Source organism: Hibiscus syriacus, unplaced genomic scaffold (genome assembly GCF_006381635.1).
Source record: "Hibiscus syriacus cultivar Baekdansim isolate YM2019G1 unplaced genomic scaffold, ASM638163v2 tig00112249_pilon, whole genome shotgun sequence".
NCBI lineage: Eukaryota > Viridiplantae > Streptophyta > Magnoliopsida > Malvales > Malvaceae > Hibiscus > Hibiscus syriacus.
In genome coordinates, this window is record NW_024063281.1 from 337,444 (window position 1) to 362,383 (window position 24,940).

The 24,940-nt window shown below is 31.5% G+C and overlaps 1 pseudogene; it reads right to left on the reverse strand.

Moving 5' to 3' along the window:
• Positions 1–555: 555 nt before the first annotated feature.
• LOC120176563 lies at positions 556–18,809 on the reverse strand (annotated as a pseudogene).
• Between the last annotated feature and the right edge of the window lie 6,131 nt (positions 18,810–24,940).

Genomic DNA, 24,940 nt, shown 5'->3' on the forward strand with positions numbered 1-24,940 from the left:
TATTATCAATTAATCTAGAAGAAACATTAGATGTCTTAAGTAGCGATGATTATGTTAGGGGGCGAGTTTATACAATTTTAAGAAACAAAAATAAATTATCGATATAAAATATATAAAAATATTTAAAATATATGATCAAGAGTGACTGCTCTCTGCCATCCCTCGATCTATCATTGCCCTTAAGTAAGGTTAGAGATTCAAATTGTTTTTAAATTTAAAATATATTATCTTGAAAAATGTATTCGGGTAAGAATTTGATAGAGTCGAATAAAAAAATTTCGAGTTAATGAATCATATTTTATAATATTATGGTGTAAATTTCTATTGCCATCAATTACTATTACAAAGTTGAGAACATCTTTGTTTGAAACAAATAGCTTTTGTTCAACTTCAGCAGAAATAAATCTGGTGTTAACAACATGGTAAAACCTATGCCAACATTGCATTGCTGCACTTTCTGCAGATTCCGACCTATATTCCCGAAACAACAATTCGAGACGGTGAAAATCAACGTCAAAGAACGTTCGTGTTCGATTCCGTTAACGCTAACCGCGATCAAAATTCCATCACGGCAGTGGCTGGAGCGCGCGTTTTCAATACCATTTCCTCGTACTCCTTTTCCGGATCGGATAGGGCGACGATTGCCCCTCCTGCACCTATAGATGCTTCATCTCCATGTATGACGAAGTTTCTTATCACGATATTAAGGTCAAAAGTCTGATTATAGGAGAAAAATCCGATGGAGCCCGAGTATATACCTCGGGAGCAGCCCTCGACGGAATCTAAATGCTCCATTGATCTTAACTTGGGAGCCCCTGTCATCGAGCCGCCAGGAAACGCTGCCTTTATGCAATCAACAGCGCTGACATTTGACTGATTGCACTCACCATAGTATGAACCGTTGCATAGGACTCCACTTCCTTGAGATGAGGCACACAAACGGTGCCCGGTTCACAAACACGACCCAGGTCATTCCTCAGAAGATCGACAATCATTAAATTTTCAGCCTGATCCTTTTCGCTGCGTCAAGAGAGAGCGAGATAATTACTTGAACTTCAAGAAATGACATGAACACAACTTCAAATGTAACTAGAATAGATTGAATTACCTGTATGTAACTGCAGCTTGAGCCGTTCATCTTCCTCCAATGTTGCACCACGAGCAATGGTCCCCTTAATCGGCTTCATAGCTCATAGCTTCTCCATCTTTAATGTACTTCAGGCATTTCTCGACGTCACTAATGTACTGCTCCCGGGATTTCTCGGAATGAAAACCTTCTTCATGCAGAGAGTTCACCGCCGCTTTCAAAATCCGCTCACCTAACTTTCTTGTGGCAGAACCTTTCAAGCTGACGAGCTTCTTTTCAGTATCATCCAACCATTGTGTCTTGCTTGTATTTCCTTCGTGAAACAACATGACATAAACATCATCGGAATGATGATCGATGACTACAAGGTTATCGGCAAAGAAAAGGCAAGTATCCGGAGTTGTGGATTTGTGAGCATTAGATTCCGCGCCGCGTTCTACTTTAAGATTATACCTGCAATAGGAGCAACCTATCAAGCTCAAGTAACACTGTTTTTGTTTCGGTAGGGGAACATACCCTATATAACCAATGAATCCACCATAGAAGTTCCTGTTACACGAGTAGAAACGCGAGTTAATGTAAACTAACATAATTTTCAGTATGATTCAAAGGTGCATAACCGACATATTACTCTTATAGGATTGGATTGAATGTTTTTCACTTCATCAAGTTTATGCAGTCATCCACAGAGATGATATACCCTTGGAACATACAGCCCTGAAACTAACATGAATTCCGTTTGATAACTTCGATCGAAGCTATCTGATGTACTGACTAGCAAGAGTAATACATCCATCAAAATCCGTAAATACCTTGTTCAAATATTCGAAAAAACCTTCTTCCAAAAACGTTCTGTTAGAAGAGCCTTTGGCATCTTCAATCAATAAATGACCTCCATGCCTACCAGCTGCATTGCTACAAAAGAAATGAAGTGCTGCTTGACTATCATACGTTATTCAAAACGACAAGTGAAGATCGACCATCGATAAATTGGAACCTCAAAATATTTATGAAGACAAAAAGAAACTTTGACTATATTGATTGACAGATGACCGGAAATAGATTTCATTCAAACCTTTCTTCAGACAATCTGAAAGTTAATTGCTGCCAAAGATCTCCACCTTTGCCCCCCATGAATGAAAACCGTGCTCTTCCCTGATTGTAAGAGGAAAAAAAATAAGTTCAAGAAAAGAAGATGATCAATCATAAAACAAATCCATGAACAAACAAATTATGGAAGTCAGTCAGTCAGATTTGCTTCAGGCGATTTGCTTCTAAACATACTACTAAGTCTTTTGCTTCTGCAAATCGGATAATTGAAACATATATCCGAAAAGTAATAATAATGAATTCTTACTAAAATTTTGATTAACTGATTGAAGATTGCAATGTTCCATTTGCAAGGGATTTTGCGAAGTGATAAACCTACCTTCTCTGTTGATGAACTGTCCAACCAAAAAGTGTTTTTAGCCTTATTTTTTCCGAAAAGTTCGGAAAATATGTTCCTTGAACCACCAACTTTGCTAGCCAAGTGATCAAGCTTCCTCCATTTCAACCTTGGAAATTTAGTGTGCATGCTCGGAGCGAAACATTTACCATATCAAAATGTCCTAGACTTCTCCGGTCTGCACCTTGCATAAATTGCCTCCCGATATGAATGGCTCCAAACAGTCTATTAACATGGGGGTAGCTGCATGGACGCTAAAACAAGTTTACTGCTCAGAGAAGCACATGTATCTCGAAAGATGCAGAAGATAAAAAAAATGAAGCAGGTCAAACGATACGAAGCAGGTCAAGACTTTTTCAGTATGTTGAACCACCATTTACCCCGTAAGAAAATCGTGTTTAATATCAAGAACATTATATTCAAAGTTAATACTTCAATGAAATGACCGTCTCCAAAGAGTATGAGCACTCAAGAGGAGGAAAGGATTGGAAATAAGCACACAACACGAGAATAACAAAATTATATTTCTAAAAGGAGTCTCATTTTACCAGTGTAATGGATATTTCTTTCACTGCTGAATGATGAACTTCATAGCCAATAATCCCGAGTTATTTCTTTGAAGTTCTTGAATATCTGTCTCCGGTAAGTTGTTGCAATACTTTCGGGATGAAACTGAAGTAAAATGACTGATGTCAAGAGAATGGCAAGAAGTACAGATAGAATGAGAGAAGTACATCTTAAAACAAGATAATCTCGGAGCTTACCTGCACGCCATAATGAGGCCAGGAAGCATGCCTAATTCCCATGATGAGTTTTCTACTTTTTGTTCCATTAACATGGCTGGATGCCCAATAACTCCCATTTCGTGCTGAAAAAGAATCAAAGTTTGCTTGCGGTCTCTCACTCTCAAAAGTATTAGGGATGGCAGCATCAAACTTCTGGGTCTCAAGGAAAGAAAGTGTGTCATCAGAAGAGGTCCATGCTATTGGTATGAGCTCTTCCGGGAGAGATTCTCCATCTATAACAAGCGAATGATATCGAACAACCTGTAAAAAGGAACCACCTTAAAATGACAATCACTATAGTCGTCCAAAACGAGATGCCAAAATAACCAATGCTATCACGTAACTACAGAGCAACATGCAAAGGAGTTTTAACGGAAACGGAGAAACCATTGTTTTCACATTAAGCTCAAAATAAGAGAAGGCTGACCTTAAACCTTGAATTTCTGTCAGACGGTATATTAGCAAGTAGCTTGCAGCCATCATGCTCAATTTCACTGAAAAACAATATTAAGGTCACAAGGATGTAATGAACAATTAATTGAAGTGAAAACTGTCAAATCTCGTTATAAAGCAAACAAGATAAATTTGTATCATAAACCATAATACCTCAGGCGTCCATGGATTGGCTCAGATAATATCAAGTTATCAACTACGTTCATATAAGTAAAAAACTATTTGACTAACTATCAATCATAATAACTCGAAGCCATGATTCTCTATCCGTTCGATCTCCTATGTATGCCAAAAAGCCCATATATAAAAATTGAATTCTACTTCTAACAGTCTCACCTATATCTGCGGGGCATGCTGGAGAACCAGGTCCAGGTGATATAACACTATTATCGAATGCACCCTCCTCATACAAGAAAGAGCGGATGCCTTCCCATGTCAGTTCATCGTTTTGAACAACCACCGGTGGCACTGACAAAATAACACCATAAAGGAACAGCTTCAATCAAGCTAATCTTTAGTTCATCAGTAACAAGAATTGAGTCCATCATGTAGAGCGTAGAAAACAAAAATATAAAAGTTTAGAGACATGGGTGGAACTGGAATGATTTACCTGAATGAAGCAGTAACATAAAAGAAATTGAGAGTTCAGATAATATTGTGACTTAATACATTGATAAATATTCGAAAACCATTCTAGACCCGGGTTTCAAATAGCGGTCCACGACCGCGATAGCGCCCGCGAAATAGAGGTAGCGCTGCCTTCCGATATACCTGCAATAGCGCCCTCTATGTCAGCAATCGCGGTAGACCGAAAACTTGAACGCGACCGCGATTTGAAACCCTGATTTTGAGACAATATGTGGATGTCAATAATCAAAATTATATCCCGAGACGAGATTTATTAATTAATCGAGTGGTTAAAAATGCTCATATTATCTCATTTTATGTAAGTTCAGTGGTCGTTTGGGAATGTTTATGGAAGGGGTTTAGGCTAGGGATAGACATGGGTCGGGTTTGGATCGAGTTTCAGTCAACCTAAATCGACCCGAAAATTTGACGTCATCCACTCGACTTGAACTCGACCTGATCCCTATCCAAATTTTTGAGACAAAATCCAAACCCGACCATACCCGAAATAATATATTTATTAAAATTATATTATTTTTATTCAATAAAAATATATATTTAATTGGAAAAAATAATATATATATAGGGGTATTATTATAATTATCCTTAAATATATAAGGTAAATATATTTTTTTGGGTCGGATCGGGTATTTTTCACCCTAACCGAACCCAACTCTATCCGAACACAACCTCTAAACAACACGACCCGACCCAACCTGAACTTTTTTTTAAAAAAGTACTAACCCGGCCCGATTAGAAATCCGTTGGGTTCGGGTCTCATGTCTATCCCTATTTTAGACCTAAAATTTCGTTTGAAACGCAAAAACATTCTCAAACAACTCATTTTCAGTAAAAAAAAATCAATAAGCTAAAAAGACGGTGCTTTTACGTTGGAAAAACTTGTTTGTATACATATCCTCAAATGAACATTTATCTTGAAGATGTAATATCTTTCACTTAATCAAAAAAATTATATCTAGAGTTAATTACATCACGCGTCCTAAATTATGATTCTATTATAAATTTAAATTATAATTTTTATTTTAAATTAATCTTTAATTTTTTAGATGTTTTAATTTAATCTTAAATCATGATTCTCATTCTAAATTGATATTTAAATTTTTAAATATTTCAGTTTCTTGCTCAAACTGTCATTATATACAAAATAGCCTTTCAATTTCATTCTAAATAATGATTTAAAGAGATGGTATACAAAATTAGTTATCTTTTGTACCACATCATATTATTACATTATATACATCAATTGTTGCATGACGATTAATGATTAAAATAGATTTATTAACTATTAACCGGAGACATGATTAGCATATACAATAGATTGGGGATGAAATTGAAATACTTAAAAGTTTGGAGATCAATTTAGAAAGGGGTCATAGTTTGGGGGATGAAATTAGAATTCTCAAAAGTTTGAGGATCAATTTAGAATAAGATTCACATTTTGGGGATAAATTTAGAATTTTCAAAAGCTTGAGTCCTAATTTATAATGAAAGTCGTAATTTAATGACAAAATTAGAATATTAAAAATTCGAGGATCAATTTCGAAAAAAATTATATTTTAGGGACGCGTAATACTATTAGTTCTATTATGAGATAAATGGAATTCAAGGAAATAATTTGTGTATTTAATTATTTTTATTAAATTAATTATATATATTATTTATCGATAATATTATTATCTTATTTTGAACTTATTCAGTGACATCGTTAATAAAAGGAATGTTAATTTTCTTATAAGACTCGAGTTTGAACAACATCGATTTATTTAGCTTTTAAAAAAATAAAATTAAATGATGATATATCGTAATCACCCCAGATAATATACGATTTATTTAGTTATTATTTAATTTTAATATAATAACAAAATTTATAATTTAAATTTCTATAAAGTGGGATGAGACATTGAATCCCTTAAGCAAGGTCGAGAGTTCGAATCCTGTCAATTACGAAAAGAGTAAACTGGGTTGGGAGGGTCGTCCTTACATCTGCAATATCCGATTCGGATTAATTAATTAATAGACTGAATATCGATAGTTATAAAAAAAATCTATAAAGTGTATTTTAGAATGAATATAAGGATTAAAAAATGATTTTTATTTAAGTATTTTGCTCTCTTCACAGTCTTTCAAGCATTAGTTGTTTCTTTAACCAAATTCCTAATTGTTGTTTGTTGATGAGATGGTGGGGTTTTATTTTAATGGAAATGGGTTGGTGAGTGATGACCATCCAAATCTTTGCTTCTACTTTAAATTTCATACAATCATTACATTCGAGTTTATAATGAAGAAATATATTATCTTATAATTATCTCGTATTATTAAAAAAATTATATATTATACTAAGTGTATGACATATATTAAAAAAATATATTATAAAGATTTTATTTTTTATTTAAATTATGAATCATTATTTTTCATTTTATATATACCAGGTGTATGACATATAATGAGGCCCGACCTTTTACATGTGTAGGATGTGAGATGTCACACGACTCTAAAATTTTAGGGGCTCAATACTTTAAAAAAATCCGCTAATAAAAAAGTATTTTATCAAAAAATTGCTATCATTCCTTTATTAATGTTCATGATAAGATTTCAATTTTTTTAATTTTCTCCTTTATTATCTCAATAAATAAATTGTAATAATTTCTTTCTAAAAAAACGCCACAATACATGAATTGTGATAATTTCTTCCTAAAAACCCCACTAAAATCATGATTTCAGACCGGGGGATTTAGAGACCTCATTTTATAATTTTATTTTATTATAAAATATTTTAGATGTCTCATTTTTTAAAATAACACAGGACCACCACATCTTTTTGGACATATCTTCATATAATCTAACATTTCTCTACATTTCCCACTAACCTTGGATTAGGAAAAATCTACATGCAAATATCCAACATTTTCTATCTTTACAATTTGGTCCTTATAGTTTCAATTTCACTTATCGACTTTCAATTTAGTCCCAAATGAAGTCGATTTGAGTAGATTTCGTAGAAAACCAATCTTAAATGAAGAAAGTTTTAATACTAATCTTATCACGAAAGACTACCGACTACTAAAAAAGTGAAGTGCCAAAAATAAAAAAGTTTAGATGTTCCTTTAACTTCTTTTGTCAAATATAAAAAAAAGTAAATAAAGTTTTCATTTCATTACATTTTTATTTACCTTAAATTTCTCGAAAATTCCACAATCATGTTTTGTTTAGAAGATGCCAACATAAGTTCTCATTAATATAATGAACCGACCTTTACCTGCCCACCGTCCAACTTTGGAGTCAAATTTTGTAATTGTTGAATGCATTTTCTTTCTCAATAAAGTAACTTTTGACAATTCATATTCTACATGCACAAATATGATTTGACATTATAGATAGTAGGGATGGTAGTATGACCTGAACCTGACGGAAAAACCTGAAATATGGTCAAGTTCGGGTCGGGTCAGTTTGAATGATATCATGTCGGGTTCGGGTTTTGGGGATTTTTTTTCAGAGATTTTTTTGGTTCGGGTTCGAATTCAGGGCAAGGTATCCCCGCCCCGCCCCGATTATATATATATATATATAATATTTTATATATTTTATATTAATTATATATAAAATATTTTCGGGTTCGGGTTTGGGTATAATATTTCGGGTCGGGTTTGGGGACGGGACAAAAAAATCCTCGATGGGGCGCCCCGATAAAAAATCCGTCGGGGATCGGGTCGAGGATGGGGATTCATTTTGGGTTCAGGGACGGGGCGAGCAAAACCTGACCCGTTGCCATTCCTGATAAATAGGGATGAGAATGGGACCCAAATCTAACGGATTTCGACTCGATCCGACCCAATTGGGTTGGTTTTTAAAAAAAAATCTAGTTCGGGTCCGGTTCGGGTTTACAATGAAAAATACTCGACCCGACCTGACCAGAAACAATTTATAATTTTCCTTATATATTTAAGAATAATTACAATAATACCCCTCTATATATTACTTTTTTTCAATTAAGTCATTATTTTTATTGAATAAAAATAATATTTTTATTATTATTTCAGGTCGAGTGAAATCTTGTTTTGGTCGGGTCGGGGTCTCGGGTGGAGGATTCCTTGATCTCGGGTCGAGTTGGGTGGACAAAAAACCCGACCCATGCCCATCCTAATTATAGATCCACTAGAAAACGAATTATAAAATCTTTTGAATACGATTATAATATAAAATAGGATAAATTACACCGTTTCTCACTAAACTTTATTGTCTCTCCTATTTTACTCACCGTACTTTCAAATTTTCTATTTTGCTTATTGAATTTACAGACTGAATTATTTTGCTCACTCTGCTGTTAACTTTTTAACGATGTTATGACATGACACTTTTTGATTAAAATCCATAATTATGGGCATATATTTATAACGTATATTGTTATTATAAAAATATAATATGAATTAAGTGACCAATTATTTTATAAAGTCATAAGGTATTAAAAGTATTATGGAAATAAAAGTGTAGATACTATTAAAAGTTGTATTTATAACTTGATGAGGGGCATAGTTATAATTATAGACAATAATTGATTCTTAAATCAGCTATATAAAGGGGTTATGGTCCTCAAGATATAGACACATCTCATATTTACTCTTATCCCTGTAAGAGAGTTTAATCTCAAGGGAGCTCTATCTTATTGGAAGATCACAACCAAATAAAGATTCAAGGATTTCAATCTATCAATTAATTCAGGTACGCTTCCGCATCTAGTATTTTATTCTTGATGATTTGGCATGATTAGATCTTTGTTAATTTTCATATTTATTTATGGTTTGGTTCTAACAAGCATAAGTATCAAAACGGCGTCGTTTTGAATAACTCAAATATACACCAAAACGACATCATTTTGAATCCTCTTCTTTCCCCCTATTATTGTCGTCGACCACCACATCATTTTTCATTCTGACCACCGTCAGCCGTCGTTGATGGTGGCCGTTTGGTCCCAAAATTAATGGATCGGTTCATCTCGACCCCTTGAGTCTAAATCTTATGGTTGTTTCACCCAAAAAATGTCCCAAAATCCGTGAACCTCAACTAAAATAAATACAATCTATTAGGACCAAACCAAAATAAATACTAATTTTAATTTTTGTGGAGGCCGGATGATCCTATCAAATTATGTTAAACTACATAGGATTAAATATTAAATTTCAGTTAATAGAGGGACTCAGGGATGGACCTAGGGTGAGTGGATGGGGACGATCACCCTCCTAAAAATCTAAAATTATCATATATTTTAGATTTTTTATATATTTTATATTGAAAACCTATTTTTGCTCCCTAAAATTTTATAAGTTCAAGTTTGCCCCCATGAAATTTTATAAGTTCAAGTTCGTCCTCTTAACTTAAAATCATGCGTCCGTCCCTGGAGGGACTGATACTAAAACTAAACAAATAAATATAAAGTTAAACAAATATATTGATTATACTTATAATTTTTCAAAATATTAAAATCAATAGAACAAATAAATTAGCAAATTTAATATAAAATTAAATCAAATTATGCTAAACAAATGTATCAAACATTTCAAGGACTAAAAGCTAATTAGTTATATTTACGGATGCACATGGGTCAGATTTTTGGTCCACCGACCCAAGAATAAAGGAGCCTCCACCCAAGACCCGACCCGACCAAAACAAGAGTTCACCCGACCCGATATATAACTTAGAAACCTGACCCGAACCGACCCAACCCGAAATAATAAAAAAAATATTTTTATTAAGTAAAAATAGTGACTTAATTGAAGAAAAAAACTATATATAGAGGGATATTATTATAATTATTCCTAAATATATAAGGTAAAATTAAATATTTTTGTCGAGTCGGGTCGGAACGCGTCAAGTTCGGATCCCATGCCCATCCCTAGTTATTTATATTTGTCAACGAAGTTTTTTTTCCTCTCTAAAAAATAATTATACAATAATTTATAATACATGCAATAATATAAAGTTTGTGCAGTTTTGTTCGTTGGTGTATATAAAGTTATTCAAATTTAAAACATGAAACATATATTACTCTATAATCGAATGAAATATTATAAAAAATATATTAAATAAATTATTAATACATCGAAAATTTTAGAGTAAACTACATTCATTACCACTTAACTATGAGGATTCTAAATTTGCCATCGATCTTTCCGTTTTACCAATCGGACCACTTAATTATTTAAATAATACCAATCAAAGCAGCAGTCGTTAACATTTGATAAAGAATGTGAGGTGATAGTATTTGGTTTTTGTTACTTACATATTCTATCAATTTGATCTTAATTTCTAACTTTCTAATCGGACGATGAAATTAAGTGACGACGGGTGTAATTTATCCAAATATTTTATTTAAGATATTAATAAATGAAAGAAATTGAAGAAATAAAGTGCCTTTGAAACAAATAGTCCTTTTGTCAATGTCTGATTCAGTTGTCCTTTTTGACCTGCTTTGACTGTATTGCAGTCTTCCTGCTGCCCAATCAGAAAACAATATTTTTGAACAACCAATAATTAAAGTTTAAGTGGTCCAATTTTCTTCCTCTCTTTTTCATTATCAGATTCCCTACTGCCCCGTAATCATAGTCCTTCGTGTAATATATATATATATATATATATATATATATATATATGTATAGTATCCGAATATATATTATCGTTGAGATCGTTATTTTTATATAGTCTAAAGTAATTATAATATAATATATGTTCGTAATTTTTATTAATCACTGACAACACGTGCTTCCAACAGACGCAGTTATTCGAACCTAAAATCTTTGAGGGGAACAATTCTCGTACGAATATTACATTCAAATACTCCTAAATAACTAATACTTGATCAATGTGAGATTTTCCAGGTTATCAATACTTTACACTTTTTTTTTATTGAAATACTTTACAATATATTTAAACACATATTAATCAATACGTAAATATTGTTTTTATATTTTTAGTTTAAATTTATTTCAATTATTGGTTCCTTTGCATACTGTAATGATCGATTTACTAGGATGCATGAAACTTCATGTGTTCTGAAGACACTTTCCATCTTACACCTGATATATACATATATATGTACATATACATATACATATACATATATATATACATATATGTATGTCTGTATGTATGAAATATTCAGTATTTCAGATCTTGTAAGCAACTGGAAGTGACCCAGAATTTAGGTTTAACTTTTATGATTAATGGTAGCTGATGAGCATGATTTTACAAAAGAAAAAAGAAGAACCATAAAACAAAAGGGATATGATTAAGCATAGCAGTGATCACATGAAAGATCCGTCAGACAAGAGTTGTGTACTAAACAACAATAATTTACATACAACTTAGGTAAAGTTCTGTACAACACTTTCACCATTGTCGGTCAACAGTTGATTGTTTCACTGCAATAATTTTACATCCCATTTGGTAAAATTACAAAAACCATATCAAAATCTCTTCAAGAAGCTCAAAGAGTCATGGTGTATGTGTCTCTCTGCAGGGGAAAAAAGAGAACAACAATCATATGAAGAAGAAGAAACCCTAAATAGAACAAGAGGAGGAGGAAGATGAAGTACCTTGAAGAGAGAAAGATATGTACATATACGTGTAGAGAGTAATATATGCTTGGCTCCTCATACGCCATTCGCGGAGGCCATCGGTGATTCAATAGGTTCTGCAAATGGCATACAGGGAGCCAGGCACATACATGATACATACATATAGACATACACACCTATATGGATGCATGGTTGCATGTCATATAGTATGCTAAATGCATGTTTCATGGAGGAACATATAGGAAGAGCCGGCTAAAGGGTGTCTTCTTCTTCTTCTTCTTCTTTGGCCTCAAATGGAGGTTTCGAGTTGAAACAAGAGAGCTGGACACATACATACCAACATGGATGCATGGTTTCTTGTCATAGAGTATGCTAAATGCATGTTCCATGGATGAACATGTAAATCTTCTTCTTCTTTCTTTGGGTTGGGATAAAAACAAGGGGAGGAGAGGGTAGATATAGGGAAAACTTAGGGCAAAAGTGATGAGGAATGTGGTGAAACAGCTTTTTACTTTAAAAACAGGGTTAAAAATAATGGTGAAAATGTCCTTAAATGGAAAGGGGGAGGGGTTGGGGATGTGACCACGCAATTCCCTAAGCCAAACCGTGTGGTGTTTTCAAATCTCTTATTCTGGGGTCTTAAAAGCAAACCTTGCTTTTTTATTCTGATTCTCTTCTTTTGTCTTCAAGTGCTTGGAAATTACTTGGATTCCCTCCTCTCTATCTCTACCACCTTTCTTTAATATTGAGATACTAGATAGTACAGTTAAGGGTTTGAATTCTGGCATTGTGAATGTCGTAAACTGGATTAAGAGAATCATTCCTATAATAAGCTTTTGTAGTATTTAATCTAGACTAGTTGATCAGTTTGTTGATACCAATGGTTAAACTAAAAGATATTTGTATATCATCGATCCTGACATTTGTATAAATTATGAGGATTAAATATGTAATTATACGTTGTTTATTAATTGTGTTAAATTTTAACCGCATGTGGTTTGATTGAAATCACTTGACTATTTATGTGATCATATTGCTAAGATTAAAACTATAGTGGTCATATTAACACCCATCTCATAGTTAAGTGGTTATTCAAAGAGTTTCTAATCTTAATTATGCTTTTCATCTCACGTGTTATTACTAGCGGGGCATTGACGGAGAAACCGAAAGATGGTATAAAAAGATATTCATTTGTGTTTTTGGGGAGAAATAGAATTTAATAGTCTAATATTCGAGCATAGTTCCGTTAGAAGTGTGAGTGTTCAATATCAAATTGTTGAGAGTTATATTTAAATAAATATTATCTTATATTTACCGTATATTAATAAAAAATATTTTAATATTCAAGTGAATTTAAAAATTCTTAATTACTTAAAGTTTGATGTCTAAATTTTCATTATACCTTAAAATAACAAAGTGATCACAAAAGAATATTAAAACCTAATTAATTTTATCAGTATTTTTTCTGCTATTTTCATTTAATTTTCTTAAGGTTGAATTTGACGACGCTTCAACTTATTAAGATGATGCTTATTTGTTAGTATATTGATTTTCATTGCTTGGATATTCGAATTAGATTTGGATATTTCGTTTGAAGATATTTTTCTTACAACATTCGACACTGATTTGTGGTTTTTGATGGTCTTTCAATAAACTGATCTTATGTTATGATTCATTTATTGATGCAATTAGATCTGTTTGTATTTATCTTTTGTTTAACTTTTTAACTGATGAATCTTTACAATCCTTGTTTAATATCAAATAACTATTTTTTTGTCAATAATTATATAAATATGTCTTAATTATATGTTTAGTGACCTTGGTGTTGTTGTTCCAATTAGGGATGGCAACATGTTGGGTTGGGTCGAGTTTTTAGTCAATCCAACTCGATCCGAGAATATATATGCTCCACCTGACTTCGACCGGATCTAAATTTTTAGAGTATACATTTGATCTGACTCGACACGACCCGATATAAAATAAAGACTTAATTAAAAATAGATAGAGGGAGTATTATAAAAAATATTCATAAATTTATTTAAAGAAATTACACTATTATCCTCGAGTCGGGTCAATGGTTTTGCACCATCCACCCGAATCCCACATGACCCGACCTCACTCCTTTAAAAAATATGACACGACCTGACCATAATTCAATTTTTTAAAAAAAAATGATCCTATCAAAATTGACCTATTAAAGTGCGATTTCACCACGAAACTATTCGACTACTAAAATAAAAAAATTTAGATTTCATAACATAATAAATTTGTTACAGAAAAAAAAATTATTGATGGAACATATATCACAAGACCCTTAATCAGAAAAATTTGCCTCCAATGTATATCAAAATTGTTATTTTGTCCATATTCTATTTTTGGAGCATTTTAACCCCCCAATATTTTATTTTAGGGGAAAAGACCCTTAACCAGGGGGCAAGAGGAGCCTTGGCCCCACCAATTATATTTTTAATTATTAATTAATATAGAAAAATAAATAAAGAAAAATTTATCAGACCCCCTCAATTAAAAGAAATTGTATTTATGAAAAATTAAAATTAGCCCCCGCTATAATAAATTCATAGTTCCGCTCTTTCCCCTAACATTTGACAGGATAATCATTTTGTCTCTTATTCTTTTTTTCGGGGCATTGTAGCCATTAGCGTTTCATTTTAGGTTAAAAAGACTCATATTTAGAGAGTTAATCATGTGTTAACTAACTGTTTTCATCTGTAGAGTGAGTTTTTGTCCCAAAATGAAACGTTGTGTAACACCCATAGCCCGTAAACATCTAAGAATATGAGTCATAGATGTCACATCAAACTGACTAACGATTACTATTCACAGTTATTTAATTTTTTTAAAACATTCCTAGTTTCAACTTTTTATCAACTATTTTTATCTACTTGAATTTCCATACCATTTAAAAACATACTATTTTATTTACTATATAATTTTAGGCATATTAAAATACTGATAAGCTAATCTAGTCAAATTAAACAGTCCTAATTTACTATTACCAACCATTTAGTCAAAACTAATAAAGCATACTGATAATATAAATATGCATGCCACTACTGGTCAAAAGAAAATTTAACGATGTCTTACTGATACTGATATTATAGATGATATGTACATGATGCTTGGAAGGCTCCTCATAAAACGTTTGTATCTCAATCAGACCCTACGCATGAAAATCATCACACGCTAAGTATAACTTAGTGAGACAATAATACTAAAGATGAGAACAAATAAATAAAGTATCAAAATACATATAAATTTATTTTAAAATAAAATAAACAAACTTTCAGAATTTCAAAACAAATATCTCATGTTGAACTTTATCAGAACCCTGAAAAGAATCATCTGATGATTTTCACAAAATCATAATAAATAAGATCAGATAGAATAATCAGTACATATTCTTTTGTAATCAGACACTTTTTCAGAACTTTCGTATTTCATTTTTATAGCTCAAAGTATATTTTAAGAGAATATAAGGTACGCCAATTATATTTTTAATTATTAATATATAAAAATATATATTTTTAAAAATAAATAAATAAAAATATATCATACCCCTCGATTAAAAGAAATTTTATTTATGAAAAAAAAAAATTTAGCCCCGCTATAATAAATTCCTAGTTTCGCTCTTTCCACTAACATTTGACAAGATGATCATTTTGTCCCTTATTCTTTTTTGGGGCATTGTAGTCCTTAGCATTTCATTTTAGGTTAAAAAAGGCTCCTATTTTAAAGAGTTAATCATGTGTTAACTAATTGTTTTCATCTGTAGAGTGAGTTTTTTGTCCCAAAATGAAACATTGGGGTCAAAATGCTCCAAAAATGAATAAGGGCTAAAATGACCATTTTAGTAAATGTTGGGGTTATTTTTGGCATTATGGTTATAAATAAGTACAAAAAATATACTCTATTTTTCATCTAAGTACCTAAAGTATTTTTTGGTCAAAAGAAGCATCTAAACTTATCTTTATGGTCAAAAATAATTCTCTAAAGTATTTTCGGTCAAAATAGATATTTAAAGTATTTATTTTTTCCATACAATTCTAAAAACGTTGACATGTGATATTAATTAAAGAATATTTTAGGTATTATATGAACAAATTTAAAAACTTTATGTACCTATTTTGACTAGAAAAATTTATAGATACCTATTTTGATAAAAAAAATATAAATACAAATTCTTATTTTGACTAAAAAAATACTTTACGTAATTATTTGTGAACGATTTCAACCTCAATTCTCGTGCTAAATTTAGAACACGAAATTCTCTTCGAACAGATTCATTATGGACCTAAAATAGAATTTTATTGCTTGAGATATGACCTAAACATTAAAACACATTAAAAAACTATACGAAAAATCATGATTTTGAACTATGGACGAACTCCAATAATATCGAAGGTAAATTATGCGTTTAATACTTAAATTATCAATTTTAGTCCGTTTTAAATCAGCGTTAGGCTTCATTCTTTGAACCCCATTATAAGTCTAATAACTCAAATATTAGCATTATTAAAGAACCATGAACTTATACAATTTTAGAGGACGGAACAGATTATTAATGAAAAAATATAAAGAAAATATCTAAAATATACAATAATTTGAGATTTTAGTCTTGTTTGTAGTGTATCATCGAGTTGCATTCGACGTGCTAATAATAATGTAACAATATCTGATATGTTAGTAAATCGTTATTCGAGCAACGACTGAAAATATTTTTTCTTCGAACTTCTACTACTTTTGTATTTATGTATGCTTATATTTGATCAAAAATCCGTTTTATGGGAAAATTGTTACCAACGAACCTTTTCTTCTTTATATTTTCTATTGAAAATATTTTTTTCATCCCTTAAATTTTATAAATTCATCTCCTTTTAAAATTTTAGAAATTCTCCCCTGACAGCGACGGAACACAGAGGGACTAGTGGGGGTCGTGGCCACCCAAATTTAAAAAATTATAATTTAGACTTTTAAAATTTTCAAAAAATTTAATTTGACCCTCCAAATTTTTTTAGAAATTCATATTAAACTTTAATTTTTTTAATATTCTTAATTAAACCTCCTGCCATAAGTTAAAAAAATCTCATTAAGTCTCTCAAAATTTTAAAAAATTTAGTTAGACCTTAATTTTTTGAAAAAAAATGTAAATTAAACCTTCAAAAAATTTAAAACCTTTAATTTAAACCTCTTATATTTTTTAAGTTTTAAGTTGTTCTCCCCGAATTCTATCGTAAAGTTCCACCACTATCCTCTAATATAAAATCTTACGTTAATTTCACGTAATAAACCTGAGAAAGAGAGAGAGAGAGAGTATGCACGTTAATTCTCTTCTTCTCACGTTTCACCTTGCCGAGAGCTCCAATGCCCATCACACTGGCCACCAGCAAATCAAATGGGGAACAAAACCGTCCCCTAAACAATACCAAACTAACTCCTCTTCTCCACTCTTTCTTTCTACTCTCGACCGAGACCCAAATCCTAGCCCCGACCACCGTTAGTAATTTCGACCATCCATCTAGGGCGCCTGCAAAATACGATTTTAATTTCAGAGCTCCATACGCACTGATGATGACATTTTAGGTTCTCATGCGTTCGTATCTGGTCCCCGCTTTGCTCGTGTGCCTCTATCAAGGATTCCCCTGCCCTTAACAACGAGACCTTCAACGGCAAGGATGGAAGCCGTGAAGCCCTCTGCCTCGAAACAACTCAACGACCAGGTAAACTCAACTCTTACTCTGTTTCGATTTGAATTTTTTTTTAAAGATAAAAAATGTTTCTATCGTTTTTCTCTTTGTTCATTCAAGAATGAAGGGAAAAATACCCTTGGATTACACTGCTTTTTTTTTAAAGAAAATGGGAGAAGACTCCTCTATTACACTGTTTTTTAATCGGGTAACAGAAACTTCTCTCCCTTGTGTTGGTGATTTTTCTCTCGAATCGTTACACCCCTCTCTATTCGTTAACTGCCCCTCAGTTGTTAATTTCCTCCTCTTTCTGCTCGAATGATTCCCTCCTTTTTAGCTTTCAGTCTCCATCGAATCATTTGTCGTTGTATGTTAATTTTCTGTGTTTTTGGTGAGATTTGGTTGGAGCAGGTGAATATTTGGGCGTATGCAATGACGTTCTCTGAATATTTGGGTGCTTCACGTGATGGTGATGCAAGGGTGTGGTACTTGGGCTTCAAGTTGGGTCATGTAATTGGGTTGATGTTGAGCTTTGTAATGGGCTCTGGAATTTATTTTTGTATTTGGCCTGCATGTAAATTAATAATAATAATTAATAATAATAATAATAAAATATTAAAAGACATGACGAAAAATGAGTGTAGCAGGTAATTCAACAATACCTAAGGAAAGGGAAATAATGACATTTCCAGTAATATACCCTAAAAAATCTACTATTGGTAATAAAACATTACCGGGAATGAGATTCCCGACCAACCAAACATGAAAATATAGATTTCATTCCTATGGGAATCTCACATTCATTGAACCAAACACTCCTTAGGGTTTTCATAACCCCATATCTAATTCTCGCGCAAACGGCCCGAATTCATCCAAATTAGGGTTTTACCCTTGTGCAGTCACCGCCAGAGATGCATAACTATTGGATCTATTCTGATCTAAAGGTTCGAATGACATTTGGATATCCAAAGGTTGACCCACCGCTCATCGGGCGCACGCGCCAATTCCAAAACTTTCCAAACGTCGACCGTGACGTTCCCGCTCTCCACGCGCCCCAGATCTGTTCCCCACAGCAATGATTGTAACAAAAATGGCAGAGGCATATGAGCCTGCCATTGTCTCCTCTGGCACTAAGACGGTTACCGAATCTCGACCTATGATATACAACATGATGCAATGGAAAATAAACATAAAAATAAAAACATGAAAGATCATAACTTAAATATCAATTTAAATTTACAATTCTCAACTATAAAGACGACGTATAATCAATCACGACGTATAATCAATCACGGCCTGACTCTCTAATGATCCCCAACAGAATCGTCAAGTTGAGGGAACGGTCCTTAAACTTTTGACAAGTTGAAATGGGATCAAACCAACTATAATTTAAAATTTTAGGGTTTAAAAAAATAAATTTGAAATCTTTATCGACCTTTGTGTTAGGTACGTCGAATACCTAAAATTTTACCTTTTAAAAATAATTTTAGAAAAATTAAATTAAAAGATAAAAATAAACCAGACATCGTTGAATTAGAAATTCATTTTATAACGGGGTTTGGGAGTCAATTATGCGTGGGGAAGGGTGAACACCCCCACATCGCCCAGAATTGGTACTCAATTGATTATATGTCATTTTTTTGCTAGAGAAATGTAAATTTTAAGTAGTATTTAAATTATGACCTTTATGTATGAATAATCCTCGGAAATGCACTTCTCTTGTATCTGAGAGACTTTTCCATAGACTACCTACACAAAATAGCAGTGACTCAATTTTTAACTAAGGCGATTTAAGATCATACTCAATAATTATTAATATTAAAATTGGATCGACCTAATAAAATGTATGAACAATCCTTCGGAAATCATTTCCCTTGTATCTGAGAGTGCGTTTGGTCCACGAAATGTAAGATTACAAGTGGTAATAAAATATTACTAGGGAATAGGATTACTGAGAATGTTGTATTTTGTGTTTGGTTGGTTTAGCAGGTATGTAAGATTATCGTGTTTGGTTAAAGGAATAAAAGATTATTGGAATGTATATTTGACCAAATTGTCCTTATTATATATTTGTTTTTTAACAAGTTGGAAAATATTTATATATTTTCTTTAAAAAATTTAAATTCATAAAATTTATATAATTTTTTTTACAAAATTGAAAATATAAAAAAGGTTTAATGAAAGGGTAATTTTTTTTAACCCCTGAACTTCATATAAAATTTTAATTATAGATTTTTTTGTAAATCTAAAATAGTTTAAGGATAAATTTGTAATTTAACATTCGTATAATTTTTATTATTCAATGACAGAATAAAGATATTTTTGAAAGAAAAAAAATTCAAGGGCATTTTAGTCCAAAACGCCGGTAATCCAACAATACTTAAGGAAAGGGTGGTAATGACATTCCCGGTAATATACCCCAAAAAATTCACTATTGGTAATGTAAGATTACCGGGAATGACATTCCCGGCCAACCAAACGGGGGAATGTGAGATTCTCATTCCCCCAACCAAACACATCCTGAGAGACTTTTCCAAGGATTCCCCCATACAAAGACATTACCTTGTTTATAAAAACCTTTAAAGCTTATTTTGTAATATACACGAGTTTTTTTTTTTTAAATAACGAAAACGAAAATCATCCAAGACATAGGGGTTAAATGCATAAAACAGAAAATACAAGGACTACCTATAAGAAATAACCAATCGAATAGGGACTAAAACAATGAAACAAAAAGTACAGAGACCATTTACAAGAAATAATCGTTCGAATCAGGATTAGTACGCATACATAAATAAACCAGAAGGACCCAAAATACAATAATACCAATCATTCAAAAACATTAAATTTATATAGCATTCAACAGTAAATATGGACCAGGAAATAAACACAATAAATGTAAAGGACTGAAATATAAATACCAGAAATTTAAAGGGCATGAATTAATGTACATAAAATTAAAGGACCGAAATATAAATAACAGAAAAATAAAGTCAGAAATGTAAAACATAAAATAAAAGGGTTGAAATATAAATATCAAAAAAATAAAGGGGATATATGTAAATAACAGAAAAATAAAGTGCATAGAAATAAATAACAGAAATGTAAAATCGAATAAAAATAAAAGTTAGTGGTCAGTAAGTTAGTAGTTATTTTAAAATTTTATCCGGACCATAAATAATGTAGATTTTAGCCCAGAGCAACTCAAAACAAGGTCGTAGAATGATTCGAATGAAAAAAAATAATAAGTTAGCGAATTAGCAGTTAGTATGTTAAAAATTAGTGGGTTAACGGTTGACAGTTAGAAAGTTAGTGATTAAAATAAAATAAATAAACTCGAAATAGATAATATTAAAAAAGAACAATTACCAAATTAAAACAAATATGAAGCAACAAATTCAATTTAAAATAAATAAATAAGAAGAAACCATACAACAGTGACCAAATTGGAAATAAGAAAAATCAAGGCATCAGAATGGAAATAAAATAAAAACAAGAGAACCTGGTGACCAAAACGTAAAAATACGCTAAACCTAAGAGGCATTTTTTGTTTAAACTCATTTTAAACCTAAGCCTATAAAAAACTCCCCACTCTCTATTTTCTCTCATGGCCAAAAGCCCCGTCGTCGCCGTCCTACGGCTACTGCAGACGGTGGTCGGATATTCCCAAGCTAGCCAAAACGCCCCCAAACTTCCCGATCTACAACCTAGGACATGAACCCGAGACCAAAACAACCAAACTAAGTCTGTAAACCCCCTAAAACCAAACCCGACTCTTGGGTTCTTCTAAACTCCGACGACGCGACAGAGATTCCGACGACGGCAGACGACTACCCTGGGGAAACCAACGAGACTCTAAGGTAAAACCTAACCCCCTCTTCTATTTTATTTCGAAATCAAGCATGCACATCCAAAACCGTGCAAGGTCGATGTTTTGTAGGGACTTAGGGATGCCATGGTGGCATTCGGGTGAGATGAGGGACCAGTGTTAGGGCTCTGCTTGCGTGCTGGCAGGCGTGGAGGCTTGCACGAAACTCTGCTGGGACCACTGCTGGGCTATTCAAAGGCCATCATGGAGATGATGGGACCACCGATTAGAGACGGTGACTGAAGCATGCTTTATGAAAATTAGGGTTACAAAACTGGGCCGTTTGATTCACGACATAAGATATTATCGGAGAATCCCGTTTGGTTGACTGTTAATATTATACCCGATAATATTTTATTATCAACATTAGATTTTTAGGATATATTATAAAAAATGTGATTATTCTCTTTCCTTAAGTATTATTAGATTATCTGCTTTTTAAATTAAAATGCCTTTAATTTTTTTCTTCAAAATTATCAAAAAAATTGTTGTTAAATGATAAAAATTCTACGAAGTTAAATTATAAATTTATTCTTAAACTATTTTAGATTTACAAAAAAAATTAATAATTAGAATTTTATATGAAATTTAGGGGTTAAAATAAAATTTTATTATTTCATTAAACTTATTTATCATTTTAATTTTGTAAAAAAATTATATAAATTTTATTAATTTAAAATTTTTAAAGAAAATATATAAATTAATTATAGTAATATTATAGTAGAATTCAATTTGTTAAAAAATAAATATATAATAAGGACAATTTGGTAAAATATAAATTCAAATAATCTTTTATTTTTTTAACTAAACACGGTAATCTTACATTCCTACTAAACCAACCAAATACAAAATACAACATTACCAGTAATCTTATCCCTTCACAATCTTTTATTCTCACTGCTAATCTTACATTCTGTGAATTAAACGCACTCTATAATATGTGTTTTGTATGTTTCTTCGAGTTCAAGAATCGATTAGTCGAGAAAAGAGCGGGAAAATGATGGAAAGAGTTATGTGCTTGATAGAATTGTTGATTTGATACCAATTTTATATTTTTTCTAAAAAATATACCACACACAAATATTATAAAATTATTTAATTTAAAATTTAATTTATAATATAAGGTTGGAGAAGGCACCAATTTTATATTATCCTAACCCCCAACCACTTCTTTAATTTTTTATTTTTATTTTTATGTTTTTGTTTTTGTTTATATTTAATATTTAATTGCATAAAAATTTCATTGAAAATTCTCTTTATTCTAATTAATTTATTTTAGGGTAAACTAAACATTTGGTACTTCAATTATTAATTTTGTTCCATTTTGATACCCAAACTCTATTTTTTTAACTATACCTAACATTTAGTTTATGTTTCAATTTAGAACTCGATGTTACAAAATTAACAAAATTACTAACGTGATATTTTTTTTATTCTTTTCCAATGATGATATGTCATTATCTTATGATAACACATCGACATCATCGTAAAGTTTTTAACGGTGAATTACCAAAATGAAACCTAAACTAAACGTTAGGCAATGTTTTGGGAAATTTAAGTACCGAAACGAAACAAAACAAATGCAATAGTTTGTGATCTTTGCAACAGTGCAACTGTAGCTGATCATCTCGTTGTTGTATCATGTGAGACAAACAACCAACGATATCAAGCATCATAGGAGTGACTGAAAATCTATATTAAGAAAACTGTGTAGCTTTAAGCCTCAACTCGTTTTCAATCGATTGTTCTGTCTAAATCGAGTTTTTATATTTCTTAATTGTTCTTTTCGATTATTTAATAAATTATTTTATTTTATTTTTTCGTCTTGGATTATTATATTAACTAACAAGGGCATCCCACCTTATTCCCAAGCTCCCAAGTTTGATTTCTCTCAAACCTTATACTTTTTAATTTATTTTCCTTCTAATCGTATGATGACGTTGAAACTAAAAAAATTATCCAACTAGAATATGACACATCATGAGTAATTAATTTTTAAATTAAATTAATTATCAAATTGATATAATTTGTAAATAATGATTACTAAAAGTAAATTTATACTAATTTTATCAACTGTCATATCAATTAATTCATCAAATATTAATGGCATGTGATTTGATTGACATCATTTACATAGTTGAATGGTATAATTGATAAAATTAAAATACTGATAATGAAATTAGAATACTCATAAATTTTTCGACAAATCCTAATTTTTATATCAATCCTACCTAGAAGACAGAGAAATGAGAAATTCTAGAGAAATGAAGGGTGCTCTTAATGGATCTAGAACACGTGACCTAAAGAAATATGAGTGAATAAAGATGAATAGCTTGATCAACTTGACCAATCGATTAGATACATTTACTCTAAAATACGTATAATTTAACCCTAATCCTAAAAATATATATTATTCTATTGTGAATTTAAAATATTTATTTATGGGTTATAAATATGTAGGGTTAATCTTAGCCTTTATATAAAGGGAAATAAACGAGTGAGATTAATGGTAGGAAATGAGAAGATATTCAATTGAAAAAAATGAGTTAATCTCAACCTTTAATTTTCTCTCGTCTGACGATCATAAAAGGACGTAAAACTAAAAGTTTTACATTAGGTGTAAGTGGATCCTAACCCAATATATATATAGGATAACATGTTTAAATTATCATTAAAATTTTAGTTTCATATCTTAGTTTATTTTACAAAAGTTATAATTAAATTGATGTTACAAGTTAATTGATATCAATTTAATAAAAATAAGTACTATAAAAGTGTTTATATTATTAATACATATATATATTTTTTAAAAATCAAATAAATTTAAAGGGCGTCAATTAGGATGGGCATTGGACCCGAACCAGACGGGTTTTGTTCCGACCCGGTCGGGTCGTTTTCGGATTTAGGTGAAAAAATACCCGACCTAATCCGAAAAATTATAATTTTACCTTATATATTTAGGGATAATTACAATAATACCCTTCTATATTTTATTTTTAATTAAATCTCTATTTTTATTGAATAAAAATAATATTCTTAATGAATATATTATTTCAAGTCAGATCGGGTCTGTCGAAATATTTTATCTCAAAAAGATGGGTCAGGTTCAGCTTGGGTGGAATATATATATTTTCAGGTCAAGTGAAAGATGTATAATTCTCGAGTCAGGTCAGGTGGATCAAAAACCCGACCCAACTCATGCCCAACCTAATTTCAAGTAAAATAACTTAAGCTAGAATTTGAAGAAAAAAATTAAAATGGATGATTAAATCAAGTTATTTAAAAACATTTTATATAATTCCAACTTCGATGAATAATTTCCGGCAAAATATACTGCAACAAGTCACTCAATTATTAGCAAATTACAAATGAATCATTA